Source organism: Myodes glareolus, chromosome 4, assembly GCF_982192425.1.
Source record: "Myodes glareolus chromosome 4, mMyoGla1.1, whole genome shotgun sequence".
NCBI classification, from domain to species: domain Eukaryota; kingdom Metazoa; phylum Chordata; class Mammalia; order Rodentia; family Cricetidae; genus Myodes; species Myodes glareolus.
Window position 1 is genome coordinate 71641442 of NC_142029.1, and position 10879 is coordinate 71652320.

The 10879-nt window shown below is 54.5% G+C and overlaps 1 protein-coding gene across 2 annotated transcripts in view; it reads right to left on the bottom strand.

Moving 5' to 3' along the window:
* The window catches only part of Grik4 (glutamate ionotropic receptor kainate type subunit 4), a 424337-nt gene extending 415138 nt beyond the window's left edge, over positions 1-9199 (bottom strand). Inside the window, exon 1 of one of the 2 annotated variants that reach the window (XM_087905544.1) lies at positions 9012-9199. The gene's annotated coding sequence lies outside the window, so the exon portion shown is untranslated. The remainder of the gene's footprint in view (positions 1-9011) is intronic. The other variant, XM_087905543.1, reaches the window with a different exon arrangement.
* Between the last annotated feature and the right edge of the window lie 1680 nt (positions 9200-10879).

Consider the following 10879-nt stretch of genomic DNA (forward strand, 5'->3'; position numbering starts at 1 on the left):
GTCCTCTCTTTCCATAGGTCTGCTTGATTTTGGAAGTTTCTTTGGATTGGCTAGAAGAGAACATCAGCTAGTCCTGCTCTGCCCATTCCAACCCAGACGGCACAGCCAAGCTGGGCTCGGATCTGATGAGTGTTTCTGTTGTCTAGGTGGATTTATACATGTCCTATAGTCTCTCTTCTCCATATGCCTCTCAGAGGCTGGCTAGCAGTTGGGTTCTGGTGGGGAGAAAACAATGCAGTCAGGCAGGCAGGAACAGGGTAGCGGGTCTCAGGCCCTGTCTTTTTTCATGAAAGGTTATATGGGAATAAGTCTGGTGAAATGTTGGAATCCTGATTCTCCAAAAGGCAAGTTACTTCCCCACTCTGAGCCTCAGTTTCCCCATTCAGAGGAGAAACAAAGAATGGCACTCTGGGCTCAGGTCAGATAGCAGAAGGTGACCTTTGCTCACCCACGGTGCCTACACTAGATCCCAGGCTTCCTTCAACCCCGCCCTGCAGGCATCCACGCCAACCAGCCTAAATGGGTAAAGGAGGGGAACCAATTGTAGCCTTGAGTAGTGCCAGGAGCATTGGCATTGTCCACAAGGAGAGTCACTGTGCAGGCCCACTGGGCTCAGAACTAGACCATAAAAGGTGACACCAGACTTCCTAGATCCCTGTGCCTCGTGTTCCTGTACTGATGGGCCTTTCTCCTAGGACTCTGCTCCTCTGATGCCCAGCCCCCATGCTGCCAATGACCTTCATATAACCAACTAGGCTCTACCTAACTAACAGGAGTACACATAGGCCCGTGTTACACCAGTCACTTGTACTAAGACCCCTAGATGTGGTTCTGTCCCCAGAGCCGACTCATGACTCCTGGAAGCTGTGGACCTCATCTTGATCTATAACCACAGCTGACACCCCAGATGCCACCTCTGTCCTCCCTAACCTCGCTTGAGTCCCTGGTGCCAGGACCAGTTGGGTCAAGATCCAGGCAGACCTAGGATCACCCCCGTACTGGTTTATCTCACTTAGGGCTGAACTAACCTGAGAATGATAGCACCATGCAAGACGAGAAAGGCATTTGGAGATCTACATAGTGGATTTTCAACCCCACACGCCTGTGTGCTGAAGGTCACCTGAGCGACCCCCCGGCTCACCGACCGTCAAGGGTCCTAGGATATGGCTTCTACCAACAAGCGCCTCCCAAGGAAGCTGCTCACTCACAGTACCATACACTAAGCGCCTGTCCCCTGCTGGCACTGGCCTCACTGTAGGTGGCAGGACACTGAGTACACCCCACATCTACAGGGCTGAGAGATAATCTGAGGAACCCCCCCCCCAAAGCATCCAAGCATTGCCTGGCATCCCCCTGCCACCATCCTCCTGGCTACATCCAGAAATTCAGTCTTTGCCCTCCTGGGAGGTTGTCATCTCCAATATACACACCCCCAGCTCTCCAGAGAGGGCCTGGTCAGGGTGGTGACACAGAGGTAGAGCAAATAGGGCGGCAGTGCAGTTCAGCTACGTGACCTTGTACAAGGGCCCAAAGGAGGGCTAACAGTGACAGTGTGGGGCAGCTGTTGTGGGGAGCTCACGGTAACATTTCAGGACAGAAGTAGGGAACAAGAAAAACACTGACCTGGTATACAGGTCAAAGGTCAGCTCCACACCCATCCCTCATGTCTGAGGTCAAGCTCTGGACAGCTGATGGGAGATGAACGCCCATCACCATACTGGTTGATCTGCCCTGCAGGTGGCCCAATTGTTTTGTTTCTGTCCATGCACCCCACCTGCAGAGGTGTCCCAGCCAACATGCTTGGACACTGGCAGTCTCTTCTTTTTCTAAAAATGGGTGGTGCTGTTTTAGCTCGAATAGACTGGTGGTCTTTCTGCCCTAGTTGTCCCATTCTGTGCTCTTAGATTTGGGTCATCTGAATCTGGGGCCCTTGGATGGGGTGTGTGCAGCATCCCCTAAGTACAAGAAGCTCACAGAGCGGCGGTCCTTCTGCCCAGGACTTTAGGCCCGATAAAGAACCTTGAAGATCTAGCAAATTGTAGGACCCAGCCTTGGAATGTACCTTCCTGCGTGTCCATAAACTTATGGTTGTAAATGGACGCATGGCATCCTTGGCATAGCCCCGAGGGAGCAAGGATCAAGCAACTATGGCCTCCATCACATAAGTATACGCCTTCAGTATGTCTCAGTCCTCCTGTTCCCCACAACCGCTGTCACCTTCCTGGCCAGGGTGTAAGGGGAAAAGCCTTGGAATTCCAAGTGGAATGAAACAGAATGTTGGTTTCATTTCTTGCATATTGGGAATCTTCACATCCCAGTGGGTTCCCATGGAGGGAGGTGGAATAAGGACCCAAAGCACAAAGACTTGGTTGAGCATAAGGTAAAACCTAGTAAATTTAGAAGTCATTTGCACTAACTGAGCACGCACCTTATGCTAGGCAGTTGGAGAAGGGACCCGTCACATCTTCCACATTTGCAACCACCCAGCAAGGTACTTTGGCCTCAGGAAGACCAAGAGCATGGACCAAGCTTCATCGAATTTATATTCTGGCTGGAATCACTGCTGGGTGCCATCTGGGGCAAGCGATGTACCTATGGGTCTGCTCATAGGGAAGAGCACAGCAGCACCGACTTCCCAGGAGCTGGAGGCCAGCTCAGGACACACTGTGCACGCACAGCACCACCCTAGACACGCGCGGGGACTCGATGATGGCGGTTCTCATAAAATGAGGAGCGGGCAGAGGCTGGATAGTCACCCACAGGAGCACAACCTCAAGACATTCCAGGAACCAGATCCTGGGATTTGTTTAAGCTCCTGACTTTCGGGTTTCCAGGCCATCAAACAAGCAGATGCTGCTTTGTTCTGCACAAGATCCTCAGCTTTGCGAGGAGCAGGTGCTCCTGAGGACCACTGTCTCACCCTTGGGGCAGACGTTAGGTGGCCTTTCGTCTTGATCCTCAGACAGAGACTAGACCCAGGGCAGCAGTCCTGACCCTGACCCAGCTTATGCTCAGATGACGGTATGCTCACCGGGTAATGGCTGCCATCTAAGCCCATGATTCCTTCTGGATCAGTCGACAGGGTCTTGCGTGTACCTTAAACAGGTGGCTCCTTGGACCCCAGGGCCCTCCATTCTCAGTGTCTTTCCTAGTCTAAATCCAATGTAGACTCTATCGGTTTAAAAAATTAAGGAAGGGAGGAAGGAAGGACAAATGGACAAGCTCCATCACCTTCCCAAAGAGCATCGCAGGCCACCCTCCGGTTAACCTTGCTAGGGACACTGTACCTACAGTCTTGAGTGGCAAGCTCTGAAACGGAAATATGATCACCCTGCTAATGGGGACAAACACAGCCGCTGCTGGGCACCTCCCTCACCTGCTGAGGCTCCAGGGGCCACTTCAGAGCTGATTCGGACCCTGTCCCCTGCACCCCATTGCTGAACCTGGAAGACAGTGAGACACTGTCAGCTGCATTGCTAACCACTGTACTGCCAAGCCTTGATGGGGCAAGGGAGGCCTCCAGAGTCCCTAACCTCCAGAGAGCCAGCCGAGGGCTGCCCCTCACCTCGGGACTGGAGCCTCCATGCCTCGGCACCAGGAAAGAGTAGGCATTCAGTCTAGTTCTCCACCCCGCTGTTCCTCCATCTTCCCATCATCTGAAACTTTTCTTTTTTATTAAGTGTGCCCTGCAGCCGGCCTCTCACTTACACATCTTAACCTCCTCTGGGCTATTGATTTCTCATTCTATTAAATCCTCCTCTTTAACTCCAGCCCCTAAACTCCTATTCTAAACATGTATTTACTGCTAGCCACCGAGTCTCAGGCCAGCACTAGGCTCCCCAGTCCTGAGAGGTGGGCTTCTCATTACTTCCTCCACATGAAGGGCTGGGGTGGGGCTGTGAGAGGTCCTCTACCAGTCCCTAGCAATCCTCCTTCCCCTAGATGCTCTGGCTGACCCTAGGGGTACCCTAACTTCCTTATCAGTCTCTCCATAGCCAAAACACCACACAGGATTCTAAACACAGCCTGGAGGACAATACCATGGCTGTCTGGTCTTCCTTCTCCCACTGAGAACACTGCTTCCTGAGACAGATGAGGAGGGGACCAGCTAGAGAGGAGGAGGGCTTACGGGGCTCACAGTGACAGGGTGGACTTGTCACAGGCTTTCTAGTCCAGCCATTAGATACAGCCCCAAACTCAGGAGTAAGAACCTGAGGGCTGCCAGCTTGGGGGTCTGGCAGTCCTTGGGGCTGTTGTCTGCACAAACCAAGACCCTCTGACTGGTGACAAATACGAAGAGCAGTCACAAAAATCAGGAAGTGTGGCCCAAGTATTGAAGCTAGGACTGCCCCCTCAAGCCTCAGCACCTTTTTTCTCGTGGCAAACACTGAATCAGCCTGAGCTGAAGCCCCTTAAGTAGGACAAATATTTACTTGTACCTGGTCTGTCACACTTAGGGACATCTCAATGAGCAAAGATATAGTGGCTCCCGCCTGCACAGACAGAAACTCCACTTGGTTCCAGGAAGTGACAGATACTGAGATGAGCTAGCGCAGGACACGGGGTCCGTGGGTCATGAAGGGAAGCAGCAGAGTTGTCAGGAGGATGGAGGGTGAGATCCCGGCACCGAACCTGCTATGTGACAGTCGTCCCCTGCTATGTGACAGTCCCCTGCTATGTGACAGTCCCCTGCTATGTGACTGACAGTCCCCGACAACACAGGCTCAGGGCTTGGACTGCTCAGATGCTAGCTCTCCAGGAACTCCATGGGCACCCAACCCAGTCCCCAAATGCTCCACACAGTCTGGGCAAAGCCAGTCCCCTTCTGGCTTTCTTATTTCTAAAAGCTGCATCACCCTTCTCTCCGGGCTCCCGGGCTAGAAATCTCAAAGTTATCCCAACACTTCCTGCTCCTTCATCTGCTGTTACCAATCTGTCCGCACGTACTGCTGCGCCTTGGAAATGTCATTCAAGTTCCCCTTTCCTGTTGCCATCACCCCCGCTTAGCCCTCAACCCCCTTTTCGGCATAACACTCTCTGCCCAAGAATCTTCAACAACTCCCCCAGGCCTGCTGCAATCACCTGAGTCTTTTTCCCTCCAGCGTTCAAGGACTTCATGGATTCAGTTAAAGTCTCCACAGCTCCTCCAACAGAACCTTTGGAGCAGCCACACCTTCTCCACCAGCTCTGTCCACAGGCTCTGTTCTCTCTCCCCTTGCCCGCCTGCAGGGTTCCTGCTCAGTCCCTCACAGTGAAGCCCTCCAATCCCTGAGCCCCCTGTCGGTTCCAGCAGGCCCTCATCTGCACACAGCTTCGCACATTTCTACACACTTACAATCAAGCTGTCATTTTCAGCCAGAACCGGTACCTGGAATGCTTTCTGCCCAGATCCTATATGGGTGGAAAGAAGGGTGGATGGAGCCCCTCCCCGCATGGAGGGGCTCTTCTAGGACCCGGGGCTGCAGGGAAGTCAATGGAGTGTTCAGCTACTCCTGCTTTGGGAAGCAAATGTTGCTCAAGTGTAGGGAGGAAGCTGGCATCTGAAGCTGTCACTGGTTCATGTCACAGGACAGAGGATGGAACATCGTAAAGCCCCCTGGGACCTCAGCCCTCATTTGTAAAGACCCAAAACGCTCAGATCTAACTCACCGGGCAACTGGGTGATTGAGCGAAACAAGCAAGTTCTCAGCTAATACAATATTAAATTGATTTCTTCCTTCCTTCCCAGAATTGAGCCAGCCTGGTTCTGTGGTATAATCCTGTTTTTCGTGTTGGATTTGTTCAACATTAGGTGTCCTCTGTTTTACATAGAAAAATAGTATAATCAAGTAACATCCAATTCTTATGTCCACACTATGAACAGAGCCAGGTAACGGGGGCTGAAGGGCAAGGCAGGGCCGCTCTGCTGGAGGATGGAGAACGGGAACAGGCAAAGGCTTTGCCCCTCAAGGGAGTCACTGTCTGGGTGGGGTCACATACAGGGCAGATCACTTTCAATACAGGCAGGGCCAGGAGCTGACCCAACCCACCAAGAGAAAGTGAAGGACGGGCCGTGCAGGGAATACACCCTAGAGTCCCACCTGAACTGCCATTTGCTCATGACAAATCACAGTCGCCCCTCCCCGCCCCCCCCCCCCGCCGTGCCCTCATGTCCCATGGTGTCAGGCCTCTGAAGCAGAGACTATCCTGCTTTTACAGGGGAGGAAAGTCAGGCTTAGAGAGGTGAGGTGGTTCAGCCAAGGTCACGCAGGAAATGATGTGGGGATGGGAACTCAGGTGTTTCCCGGCTAGCAGCCGGAGCATCTGCCCTTCCCTGCTATGGAAGGTTCTAGCTGCTCCATGAAGGCTGCTCAGGAGGTTGTGCAAAGCAGAAAGGAGGAAGGACATGAATGAGAACATGAGGTGGTGAAAGGCAGGCAGTTCAGTCCAGAGGCCATGGCATGACAAGACGCTGGGACCCATATACAGAGGACCTTCAGTTTGAAGCAAAGTTCTGGGGTGCTAAGGGCTCTGGAGATGGAGCAATCTGTAAGAACCCCACTGTGGGAAGCCCAAGTGGTCAGCTATGCTGATGCCGGAGAGAGTATTAACAAAAGGGTGAGCAGAAAGGGCTTATGCTGGGGCTTTCAGAGTAGCTAAGAACAAGGCAACAGGAACTTGCCCAAGAGCACAGTGCTGCAAACCAGAGTCTGGGAAACATGTAAATCTCCGCACCTCTGTTCCTGTGGGTCAATCCATAGGCCTTTTCCGGGGGCTGTTGGCAGAGATCGCAAACGCTGCTGAAGCTGAAGTGGGCCCCGTGTACCGCGCTCAGAGGCCTGCAGAAGTCTGCCACTCAGAAGGCATGAGTTCTCTGAGGCAGCACAAGAGTGCTCTCTTCCCAGGCACAGCACACAGCCACCCTCCTCACCAACCACTCTAGCCTCCTTCTGGGCTTTCCATTTCACCCAGGTCCCCAGGGAGCAGCTGAGCTCCCCAAGATCTCCTGCATCTTGGAGAGAAGAATCCACTTCTCTGTAGCATATAAAAGTTCCCTCTGCATTCTAAAGGAAGCCAGACTGCAAAGCAAGAGCTTTAGAACAAACTTTCAGAGCCAGAAAGGCTTCAGTTAATGATTGAGATGTCTATAGAGAGGGTGGGAAAAACACAACTCACCCCCCCCCCATCAGATCTGCTGCTTTCTCTCCACTCCCAGAACTAGCCCTGCCTCTAGGTCTCAAGTGACAGGTTCAGGAAAACACGGGGGATGGAGCTGGAGAGACAAGCGCAAAACTGGTGGGCAAGCCCAGGCCACAAGAAATGAGTATAATCTGGAAAATTAAACAAAGCCAGTCACTGTAACGTGTGCGTATTAGATTAACTCTCTAAAGGGTCACGACCTTGAGGAACACATCCAGCCAGTGAGGAAAATAATAAACCTGATTAACGATGAGGCATGAGCCGCTGCTTCTGCAAATAAAGCCAGCCTGAGGATGCCCCGTGGAATTCCAGGGGCTTCCTTCCCTGGCAGAGCTGGAACAGAGCCGACCTCTTCAGCCCCTTGCCACCACTAGGCCATTCCAGGACTAAGGCAGGGCAGGGTTGCTCCCTTCCAAGCCACACCCCTGCAGCTCCATCCCAGGGGATGCAAGGCTAGCCAGGTGCTCCAGGAAGGGTCACTACTACCAGATGGCTTGGTGGGAGCCAAAGAGAAGGTAGTTCTCTTTGTCCCTGGCAGGACTCAACCCTCTTGGCCAATCCTTAGCCCTCCTATTCTGGTCTTTAAGAGATGCCTACTTGCCAGAAACAGTGACCAGGCCCAGCCAGAGTTCCCCTCCTGTTTCCAGACAACCCAGGCCCCTGGGAGACATGCCCAGAAGAGCCACTGGAGGGAGGCAGGGAGGTGGCACCGCGTGGCATCACCAGACAACAGCACCAGGAGGAAGATGGCAGCATCAAGTACAGATGCCAAGAACCATACAGCCCAAAGTCCAGGCGGGGACCAGCTCAGCCTGCATGGCCCGGCTACTGCCAGGCAGCCTGGCTAGAGGGCCTTTTCTAAAATCCCCTTGGTCGCGCCTTCCCTCCACCCCAAAGCCCTGGGCCAACTCTCCCCAGGCTCCACCTCCTCCCTCACTTTCCTCAGCTCCAGGGAACCGGGGGAGGGAGGCACAGGTGCTCTTGGCGCCTTGGACGAACCCCCTGTCCCAGCCGTCACCAGAGCGCCCTCCACCCCCAGCCAGGTCGGAGCCACTCAGGCACTGCCGGGTCCTCACTGAAGAACATCTCCTGAGCTCCCCTCCCCCTCCACCTAGCCCCTTCCCCCTCCAGCGCCCAATGCAGGTCTCCAGAGTTTCTCCCTCACTTCCCACTCGGGTGAACTAGGGTGGGATGGCTAAGAGGCCCATTAGTCGCAGGAAAGAGGGTCATTTCTGATAGGACGTTGGCTTGGCCCAAAGCAAGACGGCGTTCAGGGTTGGGGGTGTGGTGGTGGCCCGAGTCCAGGGCCCCGGCAGGGGAGGTCAAGACAGATAGCAAACGGGGAAGAGGAAAGGGGGCTCGAGAGTCGAGCTGGTTGGTCCACAGAGAGGGAACTGTGGCAGGGAAGAGCGGCCCGCAGGAGAAGCCGAGGGTGACGAGGCAGGGGAGAATCGCCAGTGTCGGGAAGGGGCCGTCATCCCTGCAGGGGGCAGAGGCTGGGCTGGTAGTTGGACTGGGAAGAGGGAGGATCACAGCGGGAGGGTCGGAACGGAGGAGAGGTTGCGCAGGGGGAAGCAGGTGGGAAGCGGCCAGACTAGAGGAAGTACGGGGCAGGGTGGCGGGGTCTAGGTGGAGAATCGGGGGGACGCAGGCATCGGAGTGCAGGGGACTGGGCAGCTGGAGGCGGGAGCGGGGCCAGGCAGGGTGCGGGCCGCGGCCCGGAGGGAGCGAGCGGCGGAGACGTCAGAAGTCGGGGTGCGGCGCAGCCCCGGGGGGCGCTGGGGACGGCGCAAGGCGCGGGCCGGGGGCGGCGGGGGGGCCGCTGCCCTTACCTGGGCGGCTCCGCACTCCGGGCGCCAAGCCGGGGACCCGACGCTGCTCGGCCCGCGGCCGGGCTGTTGTTTTCCTTTTTTTTTTTTTTTTTTTTTTTTTTTTCCTTCTTCCGCAGCAGCGGCGGTGGCTCCAGCTCGATCCGCCAGCAGCCGAAGGCAGAGTCTGTGTCCGGCTGCGAGCGAGCCGGGAGCGGGCAGCGCGGGAGGCGCGCGGAGAGGCACTGGGGCGCCGCCCGGCGGGCAACGAGGGAACTGCTGCAGCCCCGCAAGCGACGGGCCGGGGAGGGGGCGTCCCTTCGGGGCTGCGGTCGCCAGTGTTTCTGCTCGCTGGCGGGGGCTTTCGCTGGCGACCGGGGCCTAGGTACCTGGGCAGCGGAGCCGCTGGAGCCCGAGCAGCCTGGGCCAAACTTGTAGCTGCCCTGGTCGGGTCGAGCAGGAGACGGACGGCCGAGGATGGGGGGCTCCGGGTGGGCGTTGCAGAGGACAGACCCCAAGAAGGGAACTGGAACACACTCCATAGCCCTGCGCCAAGGGGCAGCCCTCCCCGGCCCGGAGGAGTTATTAGCCTGGCCTACTTCCGCGGGCAAAGGGCGACTCCTGGTGGCGTTTTAGGGACCAGAACGAGGGACGAAGTGTGGAGAAGGTGGCCTTGGTGGTGGCGCGGACCAGGGAGGCTTTGCTTTAGAAAGACCAAATAAACCACAGCATTTCAGGAGGCAACAGCTCCTGAAACCGCCGGTTTAGGCACACACACCTCCTGGGAGGAGTTGGCACTTCATGCTTCACATAAGGAAATCCCGACTAGGAAAAGCGAAGGGCCCAACCTTCACCTGGAGCAGGGGGCAGGACCAAGAGGTAACCAAGCATCTTGGCAAGAGGTTCAGGGACCATTTGACTACATCACAGCTGCTTGCAAAAGGAGGCTAGAAAAGGTTTGGACAGGAGACTAGAAGGCCTAGGATCACGTGACTTCCTCAAACCTGATGTCTCAGCTTGGATAAACCCAGAATTAATCCATGCCAGTCTTCCCATCTTCTACCCTCAGCTCTTACACCCAACCACTAGCATACCCCAAAGTCTTTGTGAAGGGGTCGTTCTAGAGCAGTGATTCTCAACCTTGCTAATGCTGCGACCCTTTAAAAGATTTCCTTATGTTGTGGTGACTCCCAACCCTAAAATTATTTTCATTGCTACTTCATAACTGTAATTTTGCTGCTGTTATAGATTGCAATGTAAAAATATGTGTTTTCCCAAGTCTTGGAAGACCCTTGCTCCACTCCCCGAAGGGTTGCAGACCCACAGGTTGAGAACCACTGTGACCGACCTACTTGGCTGGTTCTTGGGACTTCTAGGGCAACACACAACACACACACTGCCTATGCTAGGAGAGCAGCAAGGCTGAATCCGCGCCGAGATACCCGCTAGCTGAGAGAAATGTGGTTACAAGATCCCGTTTCTCCCTCCTCCACTGCCAGACCAGACTTTAGGTGTGCTCTTTTGGCTTGAGAGTCGCCATATTGGACAAGAGTTTCCACGTTGGATAGGCTTCTATTTCTCCAGTCCAGTAAACTTACTGTATGTCAAGACTACACCACTCAAGTATCATTTCCAAAACCAAAAGCTTTTACATAAGCTTTGTTAGGTAGATGTCAAGGTGAACCTAACCCCATCTCTTTTTTTTTCTTTTTCTTTTTCTTTTTCTTTTTCTTTTTCTTTTCTTTTCTTTCCTTTTTTTTTTTTCAGGGAGAGAATTTCGAGACAGGTTTCTCTGTGCTTCCTTGGCTGTCCTGGAACTTGCTCTGTAAACCAGGCTAACCTTAAATTCATAGAGATCCATCTGCCTCTGCCTCCCAAGAGCTGGGATTAAA